A 15,908-nucleotide genomic window follows, 5' to 3' on the forward strand; every position below is an offset into this window, starting at 1 on the left:
TGGACTGCTACCAGCACTCTGACCCACAGGGTGTCAGGTTGTGTTCTGTCTGTGTTGTTTTGTATTACTGCATTTTTGTTTTTACTTTTCCTAATAAAGAACTGTAATTTCTACTCCCATATCTTTTTCTGAGAGCCCCTTAATTTCAAAAATATAATAATTTGGAGGGAGAGATTTACATTTTCCATTTCAAGAGAGGCTCCTGCCTTCCTTAGCTGACACCTGTATTTTCAAACCATGACATCTTATTATCCGAATCATTCATGTAAGCAGGTATATTTGAGGAGTCATGGGATCCCACCACTGGGTATTGTCCAGTCCTGTCTTCCACAACTACTACTGAAAAGGTAAAGGTGAACGCAATAATTCTGTGACCTTGTGTGCCAAAATGTAGATTTGTAATTTCCCATCTGGAGGATACCTCGAGAAACTCTCCATGTCAAGGTTAGAATGAAAATTGAGGAATTATCTCATCTTTTTAATTTGGATCCATGTGACTTCTAAATAGGGAACACAGACACTCTGAGGCAGTCTCCTTCTTACAGATCTCAGCTGTTTTTCTTGCTGTCACAGCAGCCACAGACAGCTTGCTTGGACGCCATGGTGAGAGATGAGTCAGACCTCTCCATGCAGCAGAAGGTTTCCTCAAGCCCAACACTTCTGAAGACTGGACTGAATGATGCAGATAGGGTGGTTTGTACCAGAGGAGCTATCATATTATGGCACAAAATTCTGCAGGTATTTTTGGAGGAAAAAATTGTTTTTATCAAAGTGCAATGTGGATGAAATTGCTGTCAGGCATGTGAGTGCCTCCAGGGTCTGAGATCTCAAGTCTGAGTCTAATGTCTTGAATCAGAAATCTCAGACTCTTTTATTTACCAAAAATAATAGGACAATAGTGGTTTTTCCTTTCTGACAATTAAGAAAATAGGCTGCTAATTTAGACACTCAAAAATTTTAAAACCTACTGCTACTCTTAGTTAAAAATGCCATTCATGAAAAAGTTATAGCACGTTTGCTGTGTGCTTAATATTTATTCAAAACCCTTTCCCACTGCAGCTGGGAATGCTGTTTCTAACCACTGAAGACAAGTGCAGAACGCTGGGGATGTAGAACAATTGGCATTGTTAAAGGCAACAGGGACAGCTTTCATCCAAAACATACTACACATCTCACAGATGCTGGTTATCTCCCAGAGCTGGTACTGATAAATGATGTACAACAGGAGTGAATGCTGAGACACAGCCAAGCAGAGAAAAGGGTATCCAGGAGGAATTCCTTCACACAAAGAGGCAACTTATTAAATGAAGAGAGCAGGTACAGCGTTTATTTTTCCTTTGCACATCTGTTTTCCTTCTCTCTTAAACTCGGGACTTGTTTGCATGCTCTGTTTCAAGACAGAATCTTGGTCATGACAGCAAAACCTTTATTTCTTTGTTCCTAGGATGGGTTTACATAGGTAAAGATGTGATCAAGAGCATCTAAAGGAGGGAGGTCTTGAAAAGGTGTTCTGCTCTTCTGAGAAAAAAGTGTTCAAACTTAAAAAGGGCTCTGTGATTCAATATACCTTACTCTTACTCCCCCAAAATGGATAGCAGGTTCCTAGTTGTCCTCCTTTCACTTTGATTTTTCATGTTTTTATTCCCAGTTTCAAAATGTCTGAGTTGTCCTGAAGAACATCTCTATTGTTTGAAAGGTTGTACAGTTTTTTCAAGATTTCCTGGTTTTGGGTGAAGTTGAGTTATTTTCTTCACAGTAGCTGGTATGGGTTAGTGTTTTGGATCTGTGGTGAAAAGTGGGTTGGTAATACATAGATGTTTTTGTTATTGCTGAGCAGAGATTGCACAGAGCCAAAGTCCTTTCTGATTTTTGTACTGACACACTGGTGAGGATGTCGGGGCTGCATGGGAGACTGGGAGCAGACACAGCCAGGACAGGTGACCCCAGCTGACCAAAGGGATATTCCTGACCATATGGCATCATGTTCTGTGTATAAAGCGTGGGAATGAGGAGGAAAGAGGTGAGGTTTGGAGTGGTGGCATTTGTCTTCCCCAGTCACCATTACATGTGATGGTGCCCTGCTCACCTGGGAATTGCTGAACTCCAGCCTGCCCATGGGAAGCCGTAAATTAATTCCTTGTTTTACTTTGCTTCTGTGCTTGGCTTTTGCTTTCCCTATTAAACTGTCTTCATCTTAACGCCTGAATTTTCCAGCTTTCACCCCTTCAGTTCTCTTCCAGGTCCCTCTGGTGGGGAGGGGAGTGAGTGAGTGGCTGTGTGGAGCTTCATTCCAAGCTGGGGTTAAACCATGATACCAGTCTAACCTGTCTCATATATTAAACTGTGTAAAGAACATTTGCAACTAATTGAAAACACGCATAAACTCCACAGATGAATGCCTCAGTCATTATCTTTCAATTATGAATCTTGGCTCTATCTATTCTTCAATATCTGGTTTTGAAACCACCTTCAAATCCTGACCTACAAGCTCAGTAGCTTGTGTAAGATCTGGAAGATAAAGAACACTTTGAGTTTTGGCTCTGCATTATGTCAGATCCTATTTATGGGGAAATATAAAATTACAGTCCATGGTGACTGTGGTGCGGCACACATTTAATGGAATAGGCATAATTCTCTCAGAAACATTGTTATTTGAAAGTAGAAATCAAAGAATTTGCAATATGTTATACCAGGCTCTGATCTACTTCCAGCAATAATGGGAGAGTTTTTAAAAGAAACCACAGACTTTTATCCACTCAGCTCTCAGGTTCAGAACCAAACAGTGCTGAGTATTAAAGTGTGACTCACTGACACTGATTCAGGGGTGATGAGGACATTTTAAACTTACCCCAGTGTAGTTAATTGTAGATCCACCTGAAGTGGTATGTTCCAGCAACCACAGAGATTTCAAAACCTTTAAAAATTGCTTGTTTTAATTTGCTCTTAATGCTAAAAATGTTTTCTTTAAAAATTGTGTATCTTTAGGCAATTGCTGACGTATATGAGGGAATGTTCTAATGAAATTTTAATTTTTTGAAAAAAATTGTTACATGCAATATGAATAAGTGAACAAATGTAAGTATTCACAAATTACTTTTTCTTACACAGGAAAAGAAAAAATACTTTTAATTCATAAAAGTATTATGCCTTACCATTTCAAAGTTTGAGTTACTTTTCCAATTTGTAGTTATTTGATTGAAATGACTTTCCATTTTGAAATTTATTTCATTTTAGGAAAAAACTATGCCAATTTTAAAAATAATTATTATTTGATGAGATAAAAATGCTGGAGATTAACAAGTTATTAATCTATTATCTTTTGTGCTTCATTTTTATTTTCATTTAATTCAGAAATCTAAGGGCCAGGGAAAATCTCTCTCTCTCTCTATATATATATATATATATAAAAATATATATATAAAATTGTTTACAGCTAAGAATGGAGAAGTGAGTAAATTAAGAAAATTTTTCCCTTTTCTTTTTATAGACTTTATTTCTCAGTTCTACTTCATAATATGAACACAGAAAATGTTACAAGTCATGTCATGCTTCCCTTGATCATTATCACCATATTCAGTTCAAAACAAGATTAAATAGGTACAAACTGATCAGAAAGTAATTTGGCTGGTCACTGGAAGAACAATATTAATCATCAGAAGATAACGTATTCTTTTATCCTTATTCATTCTCTCAGAATTAGTTTTAGAGCCTAAAATTATTCCATGGTCAAAGTAGTCTGGATTTAAGCAACAAAATCAATTAACCCGATTAATCATAGATCCATTTGTTCAATGGAAGGTGTGATATTACAGCAGACTGTGGTACTGAATGATTAATGAATTTTCTTTCGCTCCTGAGAAGCCACAAATAGGAGTATGGGTTTTTCAGTTCAGTTCTATCAATAGTTATAGGCCTCTATGCCAAATGTCACACTAGTTTTTAATAATTTTTGCTCCTCTAATGCATGCTAAGATCAAGAAATGACTCAGGTGTTTACCCATTTCCTTCTTTCCCTTTAGAAGTAAGGATGACTAAACAAAGGGACTTTGAATTTTGGGTTTGGATCATGACAAGATAGACATCTGGGTCCAATTAACTCTCCTAACCTGGCATGCTGCAAGAAGGGTAGTGTTTTAAAATGTAAAAGAAAGGAGTAAAATCTCCTCTTTTCCCAGAAAAAGAGCATGAAGGAAGCTGGGAAGACTAATCAGTATCCATGTCTGGTCTTTCTCTTCCTTACAGTGGAATCATATTTTTATCCTTGCATCCCACAGAGCTAGAATTTTTTTTGAGCAGGTTTTTTCAAGTCTGGGATACATTTAACTCTTTTTCTTCCACAATGGGGGTACAAAGTCTACATAATTGCACAAATTGTTTATTATATCCTAAAGGATATTGGAAAATGAGTGAAAGTTTTATGGCTGGTGTGGAGGATGAAATCTTTGTATGCAGACACCTTGGGGTGGGAAAGGTTGTTAGGATATTCTCATATGGACTGTGCTATGAAATTACAAATCTAACAGAATAATTAATGAAACCTATGCTTCACAGTCCAGCAGTTGTCTTCTGTATCCTGAACCCAGAGTTATCTGTCCCATGGAAGCAAACTGAGTTTGAAAAAATGTTTTTCTTCACACTCCCTGCTTACCCATGATTGTATCGGATGACTCAACTTACTTGTTTGTGAGACACATACTAGCCACAAAAATTAATTCCATGTGTCTCTTCAGGAGTGTAAAGAAATATCCACATTCTCCTTTATCAATTGTTAAAGAACAAGATGGCTTAGCTGCCCCACTGTAAAGCTTATTTGCAAAAAAACTTCAGTATATTACAGTACGCAAAAATTATACAACTGCTTCTACAAATGCTTTTATGAACAACTCATTCAGCAACAGTGCACACAGTGAATGGGATATAATCCCAATCTTCCTTGGGAAGACAACTACAGACCTTAGCAGGAGAGTTCAAACTGATTCCACTGCACACAAATCTGAATTTTTTATCTATTTTCCTTGCAATAGACTGGTGTAAGCCACCAAAAGAAATAGAAGTCATTCCCTTTTCAGTCTGTCAGATCAATGATCCACAAATAAAGAAGACTTCGTGCCAAGAATTAGAATAGATTGGAGATCTGTTACTGTTGTCTTCAATGTACTTAAAAAATAAAGCTCATTATGAAGATTTGCATGTGCACTGGTTTTCTCGTGTTCTGCTTTTTTTTTCTGATTATAATCTATTTTTTCAGGACTTGGTCATATGCAAACCTAGAATTAATATAAAGGAGATATTGAAGTATACCAAATATACAGAACAACTTAAATACTAAATGCATTTCTACCAACTTTATAGGTAAAGTTTTACAGTTATTTCAGTGACTTATTACAAATCAGATCTTGTGCTTGTGCAGCATATTTGTCTGAGTTTATCTGAGGATAATCAGGTCACACGAGAGAAGAAGAAAACTCTAAGAAAACTCTAAGAAAACTCTAAAACTCTAATATCTTTCATTAAGTTTGGCTGTGGCTGTTATTCTGCTGTGCAGTAACCTATGTGGGACACTGAAGATCACTTCCTGATAGTAAAAGTCAGTAAAGTGAGGTCTGGTATTTCTTTGGTATAATTGTCTACATTTACAAAAGTTCATGAGTACATCTATATCACATGAGTATAGCAAGGAGAAGTTATTGGGGATTTTGATTAAAACATTAATGACAACTCTCTTAATTAAAGTTCTATTTAAAAAATGGAAACACTCAAACAGAAGAACAAAGCAAAACAGAACTATTCAGGCATTTTCTTCAAGTCTGCCAAAAGATTTCCAGTGTAATATTACCCTTCTTCCATTCCTCCACAGCTGTACCCTGCTTCTGGGCTGCAACAGAGAAATGAAAATGTGCCTAAACAAACATAAACTATAGGCCTTGTGTGATTATATCTTTCCACATTTAAACAAGATAACAAATGATGATTTACCTTTTAGACAATGACAACAAATCTTGATCTGAATGAGTCTGAAGTATTTAAATCTGTTAACTTTCAGTCATTATTTGGAGATTACTGTAAAATCATATTTCTGTACTAGAAGTGGTGTTCTTCTTGGAAAGAAAGTTTGCATATTCCATTTCCTGGTATGTAACTTCTTCAGACCTTTCTAGTTAATTTTGAATTCATAGAGCCATGGAAGGGATGTGAGAGATCTAACCAAATAAACCCCAGAAAACAGAAGATGTGAATGATTTTGTTGTAATAGAACAAAGCATCTTATGCCAGGTTACCTGCAGGCCAAATTGCTTGAATTATCCCCTTTATTGAAATATATACTGCTTTACTGAAATCCATGTAATGCTTTCATTGTGTTCTATGAAATAATGTTTAAGGAACATAGGCTTTGTTTGTTTTTCTAAACACTGAGTCTAAAAATGTGTATATATATATGCGGGTATGTTCTCATATTCTTTAGTTTTATCAGCCCTACTCACACACAGAAATAGTGTTTGGACTTGTGATGTAGGGGAAGGAAAGGTACATCTACTCCTCCAAACTTGTTTAATTCTTTCAGATTTTAATTTTTGAGCTAACAATGTTATCTAAGCATCTCTCATTAGGCTACAAGAAAAATGGAGGTTTTTTTCACAAAATTCATGAAGTTTGTCAGAAAACAGAAGAGCAAAATCTCTAAGCTAAACAAAAATGAGATGTCAAGGTTTGGAATATCCAGGACAGACCTTGATAATGAATAAAGCAGATTCTTACTGAGAATTTTCTTAGATCCTGGATTTCAGAGGAGCTCTTGATTTGTGTGGTCTTTGTTACATTGGGTAGATAATTTGTCTCATCATGATTTAATTTGTCACACACCACTTACTTAGCAGATCCAGGGAAAAGAATAGCCTTAAGGATACTTATATTTGATTGTTTCAGTAAGAAAAAGATGCTTTTTATACACTCAGTGTCTCCACCTTATAATTTGCAATTATGAATTACTGAAAGTGGTGACAGATGGAGTCCAAACACTCATGATAAATAAAGTTATTTAAAATCCAACTATAATTTCTTGTGAATATAAAAACTAACTTATTTTTTTCTTTTTGAGCTCAAGGCTTTGAAGATTTTACTGCTTCTTTTAAAAAATCATATTACCAAGGAATGAGATAATATTCAATTGAAGGCAAAGAGTATTACAGAAGAAGAAAAAGGTGAAGCAAAAATTCCATGCATGTAAGATTGATAGTCAACAGAGCTTTTTGTGTGTGAAGCACAATAATCTTTATGGCAAAAAAACATCAAGCTGCCGTAAAACAATGTTGATGACTTGCCTGGGCTGCTGTAGGACATTTATTATCTCATTCCCATGAATGTTGTGGTAGACTCACTGGGATTTTAAATTTAATTACTCCTATTTCAAACAAAATTGAGAGAAAAAACGGGGGAAGAAATAATAAAATATGTTTGAAGACCACAGATGAAATAAACAATTTTGAGGCTGATGTTAATCCTTAAACTGTGCAATACATTTAAAGGTAATCATATAAAATAGATTTTATCATGCTTTGAATTTTTCAGAACATTTCTGGGTGACTTTTTATACTAAAGACAAATATTCTTTCATATGTGTGCATGTATAAACATATTTATGCACAACAATAAAATATTTTTTATGAATTTGGGCTGCTGACCATACCGAGAAGTTAATAAACTGGACTGAAAACTGTAAATGGAAGACATGTCAGATCAAAGGTACAAATAAAATAGTGCTTGAGTTAGTATACAACTTCTAAAATTATTGGTTAGTTCCACAGCATAAAAAGCATTTTTCATATGCCTTTTTTGGTGATAGATATTAGACCAAAATAATGCATCAGTCTATTCACCCTTTAGTATGTATTATTTGATGTTTATAACTGTATGAAAAGATGGAGTTTAAACATCACAACTGAGATGTAAAAATAGTCACAGGCAATATAGTTCTACTTTAAATTTTATTAGGGTTACCTCTATTCACTATTTATTCCCCTAATTGCTGTGATCTTATATCTTGAAGAAATCCCCAAGTGTGGTGAACTTAGAAATAGGAGCATGGTTCATTGAGGTCGTTCAAAAAATTCAAATTTGAACTTTCTGTCTCGATGTTAGACTAATATAGTTTGGTGTAGTAGATAACATGATGTCTATATGCATCTCTCTGTTGTCAGACACTGGTTACATAAAAATAACCTTATTTTCTCTGACATGAAGAGAGCACTGCATCACTGAGCCACTAACAGTGAATATTTTCATCACAAATCTATAACATCTCTAACAGATATTGATGTGTGTATGCTTTGTATCCAGAAAAAAAGAAGAAAATTATGTATCATATCCATGCTTTAAAGGTAATGGATCAAGTACTCTTGATTTTTCTCAAGGAATGTAAAGTGTGATTTTGATTGCAGACCATCAAACTTCAGTCTTGATCTTCAGTTTAAAGGAAGACATGTAATACCTCAGGAACATAATCTTATTATGGAAAGATCATTATGTCCTCTGGCATGTATAAATCTGCCTAAAATCAAAAGAACAGACAACCTGGAAGGTGGGATCCCTTGTAATGAACCACTGTTAACATTGATAGCAACTTTCAATTCTCACTCTTGCAGAAAGACAGTAATTAAAATTTCTTCAGCATAAGATCTCCCTCAAAACAATCAAATATCATTTTACAGTTAACTGAGTATGATATTGAGAAAGAAGTGAAATAGTTGGAAAACTAGTTGGCAGCATTTTAACATTATCGATTAAGATTTTTGCCCTGATGTTGCCAAATTAATGTGCAAGGACTGGATTAGTCTTTCAAACATTTGCTTATGGAAAAGCTCTTCTGTGTGTCTGAGGCAATCTAGTAGACTATCTCCATCTTTTTAGGTGACAATTTTGTGGAAGCATATTTGCAACCAAGACATGAGAGCAGGTCATGTAAATATAGTTCATCTATTTTTCACTAGAAACCTTGAACATTAGATATAGCAGCTAAAACAGCAAACTCAGCTACATGGGCCTGCAAAGCAAAAACAAGTGCCTGTTTTCCAGAAATCTCAGTGCTGTAGAAACTAGACTGCTACCAAGATATACCGTTTAATTTTGATGTGTCATATGTGTGACATATGTGTGACACATATGACAGTATTTGATACATGTAACCTTGAGCTACTGTGGTTATTCTACCAGTACAATGCTTATAATATTTTGTAGCTTGCATGACTCAGCCTTTTTTTAATGGTAAAGAAAGAAACAGAGGAAGCAGAGCAACTATGATCAGTACTTGAAAATGCAGAAGAGGAATTTTAACTCCATTGAGAACTTGGTGTAAAATTTGAATTAAGACATAGTTTATAATTTATTATGGAAAGTGAAACAAAATAACCATGTAGAAGTTTTCATATAATGTAATTTTACTTTTTGCTCTGTATTTTTTCTTTCTTTGTTTAGAAAAAAATCTTGAGTGTATTAAAAAGTATGGACCTGTATACCTATGTTATGCAAATGAAAAAAACAAAATTTCTATAGCTAATATTCATAAGGTTTCCATAGCATAATTTCAGTTACATAAAAGGAAGATTTTGTTTACTAAGTTTCCTTTGACATTTGAGTTCAGTTAGTGCCCTGGCAGAAGACAAGTTGATTAGGTCATTTGCATCATCTAAATGGAATTCTGAGTAATGTCATCATTCAGTGGGTCATTGAGAACAGAAAAGTGATTGTATCCCATCAAACCAGGCTTTATAATCAAGCAAATAATACTTGGAATGTATCATTAGTCTGTACAGATACAACTCTGATTGGCTGATATTCAGATAAGGAACATGGACTTTGAAATGTACAAGGGTGCTTAAGAATGGGGAAAAAAAAAGAAAGCATTAAGAAGGAGGAGAAGAAAACACCTTTCAAGTGAATCCATGTTCGAGCCCAAACTTATTCCCATTAATCAGATTTGAAATCACCTTTAAATATGCTGAGATGCAGGCAATAAAAAATATTTTCAGTAACAATATAATTTTATTTATATGCATAGTTTAATCTGATGGAAACAGTGCTTCTCTAGAGGTCTGTATATTTTATTATGTACAAATGTTCAAGATATCTCCCCATTTCAATAAGAACTGTAGGTCTTAGTATCCAAACCAGGCTTAAACAAACTTGTGTAGAAAGATTTAACTTCGGCTGCCTGAAGCATTTGACATTCAGTCAGCCCCAAATGGCTCAAGTTAGTCCAAGCTGCAAAAAGCACTTTCATTTAAAGCACATACCACCACCGGAGAGGTGTTGAATCCGTCGCGTATTAAGTTAGCCTTTGTCAGCAGAACATGGCAGGGATTTAAACGTTGTTAACAAATTACCTTCATTCAGAACACCATTTGACCTGAATCTCCTGAGCTACAAAATTCAGTATGATCAAAAAAAGAGAAAGAAAAGTGACTGTCTAGGTTAGACTCTTTTGGAATTGTAATGTTTCCTCTTTCAGTACAACTGGCAAGAGTTTTAAGAAACTGGAGAATATCTTCTATTGAATGGAATATGAAAGAATCTGAGAATAACACTGTGTTTAACCTCTATACTATAAGGAACATATATTCACACATGTCTGTATATTTTGCCTTAGGCCAGTGTCAAGGAAAAGAGAGTGTTCAATCCTGTAAGGTACTGAGTACTCTGGCTGTGATCCAGCAAAGCACTCAGCTGTGTGTTTAAATTTAAGGACATGGATCATGCCACTAACTTCAATGGGATAATGTTTAAAGATAAACTAACCTTAAATGCTTTACTGGATCACAGCCGCGGTGCTCAGTACGGAGTGAATACAAATCCAGTCTGAGAGGAGCATTTTCCTGTCTGTTTCAAGTGAGACTACACAAAATACATAAAAAATTTCTTTTCAGGAAAGGAGGTTCATATGATAACCAGACTGAAAAGATTCAGAAGGGTGGTATGATTAATAATTCTTGGAGTCCTTGTGCTCAAACAAATAAGCAAAGCAGCAAACAAAAACCAAGCTTTGACTTTCCCAGGCTCAGATATTAATTTTTTTTCATGTCACATAATGACTGAGCATGGAGTGGGATATAGATAAAGCAGCAAAAATTGAATGAAAGAGTAGAGATAGAGGCAAACAATGTTCTTTTTTATCCTTTGCCAAATTTCTCTCCTGATTGGCCTCTCTTAATTCTGTAATTGAAAAGAACAAGAAGTCTCTAAGTTTAAGCCTATGTGAATACCCTCACAGAATACACATCAATTGAAATCAGAAAATACAGGCTATATAATTAGAGACAAGTGGCATTCTTATGGGTCTGATGCTGTTCAAGATGAAACCAGCACAAAAGTACACTTAGGAAACAAAGAATATTTCAAAAAGCAAAAGCAAACCTGTGCTTTTCAGCATTATATATAAAGACTATTAACTTTGTAATTTGGTATACATGTTTTCAGCTTCCCTTGGCTTCTGTCAGTGTAAAGAGGACCTGGTTAAAGCACTGGAGCCTACTGAAAAAAGTCAGATGAGCTATACTGGTCTTTCAAAAAGTGAAGCAAACAGGAGAAAGAACCTATCATGTACACACTTCCACCACTCACCTATTCTTGATGAGCAGCAAAAAAGGGTTGTCACCAATTTTTCTTTTATTATTATCAGTCCAGGTTGCCAAATCTTTGGGTAAACCTGAAAATTTGTCTTCAAACAGTAACTGTCACAACAACTCAGGTGATGAAAATGGACTGTGCAGCAGTATTTACCAGGGTGATGGTACGACTTGAACAAACGTGTAACAATTGCAAAATCCTGGGTAACCTGACTGACAAAATGTCAACCAAGTCACATTCATCTTCCTGTAAAAAAGAGAGCACATTCCCTAAAATAGCATACAATAACCTAGGACTGCCTCAGAAAACTTGGCCACTCATGGCTCTTTCAAAGACTTTAATTGTATTTAAAAATAATACACAATACATGGAATAGGGCTTCATATTTCAAGAGAAATAATTAGACAGCATTGCACTTTCTGGCTCTTGCTGAAGCAATGGGCAGCTCCAGCAAAAGTCTGCCACAGTGCACCCTGAAGTACAATCAAATCAAACTGATAAAGAATTCTATCAGAGGTTAGTGAACATGAAACACTTTTGAACTACAAAGTGCCCAAGCAACTCAGCATGTACATTTTCCCCCCTAGGTTTATCTTATTCCCAGAATTCAACTTCTCACCTTTTCATCATATCCATCAATTTCTTCCTTGTTGAGAAACAATTATACCCTAGGAATCTCTTGAACTCATTTATACTCTATTCTTGAACCTTGTTCTATGGCTTTATTATTTTTTTGTGAAGCCTTGCTCTAATTTTCTATTTACTCCTAAATCCTTAATGCTACAAAATATTCTTCAGATTCAAAATTTGTCACCAACAACTGTCAATTTCTTTCTCAAATAGAAAGGCTTTTGATTCAACTCTTGAAATTTGAATAATGTTCTCTATATTGTACATATTTGTTCTGACCAAATTTGTATAATGTTTTAAAGGAGGACATATTTTCTTAGCTATATTCCCATAGATCTACGTTTTAACCACATAATCAAATCAGAAAAAAACCCCAAACCATAAACATTGAATTGGTTGATTTTTCTTTTCCATCCTACACAGATTTTTATCTCTCTATAAAGAGAATACACAAGAATTTACTAGTTGTATGCAGTATTGGAACTAATTTCCTAGTCTTTTAAAATGCTTCTGCAATTTTGTACAAAAGCTTAATTTTGTTTGATTGAAAATTCCACTTGGCTCCAGTATGGGAAAATATTTTAATCTGTAGTTCATTGATGCTTACCTAACTCAAATAAAGAGATGGTTACATTTTTAAAGTTCAGTATCTCTTCCATAGTACCTGTAAAAATCACTGCAATACCAATAGCAGCTCTTTTCCTTGGGAGGCAAGTGTCCATCAGGAAATTTATCATCAGAACGAGAATTCATTGGGAACTTCATCAAAGAGACTGAAAATTAAAGGCATTTGGAAATATAATTTTCTTCTGGGGTTAGACTTATTTCTGTTCTAAGGCATTTTGGTGAAGTTCTTTACTGGTTTTTGAGGCCCTGATAGAGTTTAGGGTGATCTCGAGTTCAGCTCTTTGTCCAAATTCTTGGTTTGTTTCCACAATGATGCTAACTCAGATTTTTCAATGCTTAGGTGAACTCCTTTGCAAAGTCATTGCTCAGTGTTCACAATGTCAGTGCTTGGTTTTGAACCAAGAATAACACACTGGCAGGTTAGCTCAAATTTAAGGTTCTTATTAGCTCTAGGGAGAAGTCTCCTGCTTTGAATATGAATGAAGTTAGATATAAATGAAAGCTAAAGCTTAAGTTTACACTTCAGCAGGGAAAGAGGCACTTGGAGTTTTTTATTTTTTACATTTTAAATTCCCAAGGGAAATGAACAAAGCAAATCTTACATGGAGAATGGAAGCATGTTTAGGCAGGTAAAATTAGAATATTTCTATTATTTTATTGCTATATTAATATGTTTGATACAAATTTATCTCTGTGTCAGTCTTGGTGGGTTAGGAATCTTTTACAGCAGTGTAGTTCCTCTAACCCCAGCAGCATAAAGAAATGTTTTCAAGAAAATCAGCAAATGTCATCCATTCCAGGAGGCAGTGGAGTTATTAATATTTACCTTCTGTTTTGAACTAGTGACTAAGCATAAACACTATTCAGACTTCCTTCTATAGGTAGATAAGTGCCTTGAAAATTGGGAAATGGAAGCTTACATAGTAATTATGATGTGGTACTTATGTGGTAATTTAATCAAAATTGCCATGCATTTAAAGCTGAAAGTGTGTGAAAATACATATGGCATAAAATAAGATTTGATCTCTTCTTTGGATGTAGCTACTAATATAGCTACTTCAATGAGTTAAGTTACCTCCATCTTCTTCCTGATCCAATCATTCCTCTCTCTTCTCCAGCTCCTTCATTTGCACTTCATATTTTCATTCATCTCTGTGCAGGAATCTCACTTCTCTTGTGTCCACTGTGACACATCTGATTTTGAAGGCAAATGTACATAAGAGTCTGTGGAAGCAATAGGTTGATAAACCTACTTGTCATAACAATACTCTCTTGTTTTTGCTGGGGAGTTTATGTTTTGTGGTTTGTTGTTGTTGTTTTTCTTTTTTTTTTAGCCAGATTTAGTTTATTGAACTGATTTACACACAGACAGTGTTTTGGTGGCTCAAGGTTGGGAAGGGTTGTACAGTATGAAGTGGTGAAGCAGCAGAGTTGGAGGAGTGTTCTCTCCAAAGAAAATATTTTTCTCTCCCATTTGAATGTAGAAAGCTCCTAAGTCATCTCAGGTTTCTACATAACTGCACCACTAGGATATGATAGTTTGGAAAGGATAACTGGTAAATTTGATGTGATATTGCCACATAAATACCTAGCTTATGGCCAGGTTTTATAAAACTACCTTAAAAGACTGAAAATTTAATTTTGCCTTCAAATGTGTTAACAATTTTTTTTGAAGAATGATTCAAGCAAAGAATCTAAGAGCCTGTCGACTTCTAAATCAGTTGCCCAAAGTTAAATGAGGTTAAGACATAAATATTCATCCTAGCGCAGCCCTGAGGGCCCAATGGAGAAACAGGGATCTCAACGTTTCTCCCAGAGCCCATGTTTTGTAGTCTATGAAGAAGCTGAAGAGATTATTTTTGACCTTGCAGGACAAACAGCTGCAGAGGCAAGAGTCTCTTATAGAGAATATTATGGCAGCAACCAACATGTCTTTGCTGAGAGATGAACTGCAAACAAAATGTGATGCAGCCAGCTGTCTATCTGTACTCTGTGGTAGCAGAGGATTAAATGGAACTTTGGGGACACAGAAATTGGATAATGTAGTACAAATCAGTCTTGTTCTGAAAATGAGTGTCAGCTTTTACCAACACTTTCTCATGTTATTCTCTACCCTCTCATAATTAAATAAAAAATTGTTAGCTTTTCTGAGCACTTATTTGCATTGAGAAAACAAGTTCGATATGCTGCCTGTGTTGACACATAGATCTTATTCCTCTTAGATTAAAACAAATTCTAAATCTATTAATTTGTATGGATTTTCTTTCCTCCTTGCTAGGTGCATTACACTGCTCTAGATGACAATGAATATAATTTCCTGTCAAGTGTCTTCATTTTTTTTTCGCATTGTCCTTCTGCTTTTCATTAACATAAGCATGGGCTATGCTCATGTCAGTCTCTGACTTCTATTCACCCTCGTAATTGTTTTTTATCTCTGTTTTAATTGTATTAAACAAACACATTTCTCTCTTCTGTTGTCTGTAGTCAAAAGAGCTCCTCTTTTTGAGCTCCCTTAGTTTGTTGGTGCAGTTGCTGGTTAGAGCTACTTGAGCTGTCTCTCAGTGAGACCATTTGAATTTTGTTTTGAACACATTTGGTTTTCCTTTGTCAGGAGAAAACAAAGGAAACAATTGTGCATTATGTGTCAGAGCACAGTTTTCACACTCACACTATCCTTGCACTTGCTGTCCAAGACCCAGTAGCACTGCTATCAGGAATGTTATACCTTGCAATTTTTTCTAAAAGGCAAGCCATTATATACACTTTGAAACTGTCCAATCTGAGGGTACAATTGCATTAGCTCCAGTTTGGAAATAAACGGGCATTCAGAACACCTCTTAAGAAAAAAATGCATGTATTTCTGTGTAAGTTAAAGCTCAAAAATTTATGGTTTGAGGGTACAATGGAGTTGCTCTCTAGTTTAATCTAAAGCCGACTGAATCAATGAAAACACTTCCACTGGCAGCGGTAACTTTGTAGCAGGTCCCTTGTGCAGTATCTGTCCTCCTCTATCGGCCCATGGCTTGTTCTGTGAC

General features: G+C 35.3%; 1 protein-coding gene across 2 annotated transcripts in view; it reads left to right on the plus strand.

The window, feature by feature from the left end:
* The first annotated feature begins 1,165 nt into the window (after positions 1-1,165).
* Positions 1,166-15,908, plus strand: part of CDH19 (cadherin 19) — a 115,784-nt gene continuing 101,041 nt past the window's right edge. The window contains exon 1 of one of the 2 annotated variants that reach the window (XM_064705769.1): positions 1,166-1,317. The gene's annotated coding sequence lies outside the window, so the exon portion shown is untranslated. Of the gene's footprint in view, positions 1,318-1,840; positions 2,021-15,908 lie in introns of those variants that run through there. The other variant, XM_064705772.1, reaches the window with a different exon arrangement.

This window comes from Zonotrichia leucophrys, chromosome 2 (assembly GCF_028769735.1).
Source record: "Zonotrichia leucophrys gambelii isolate GWCS_2022_RI chromosome 2, RI_Zleu_2.0, whole genome shotgun sequence".
Lineage (NCBI taxonomy): Eukaryota > Metazoa > Chordata > Aves > Passeriformes > Passerellidae > Zonotrichia > Zonotrichia leucophrys.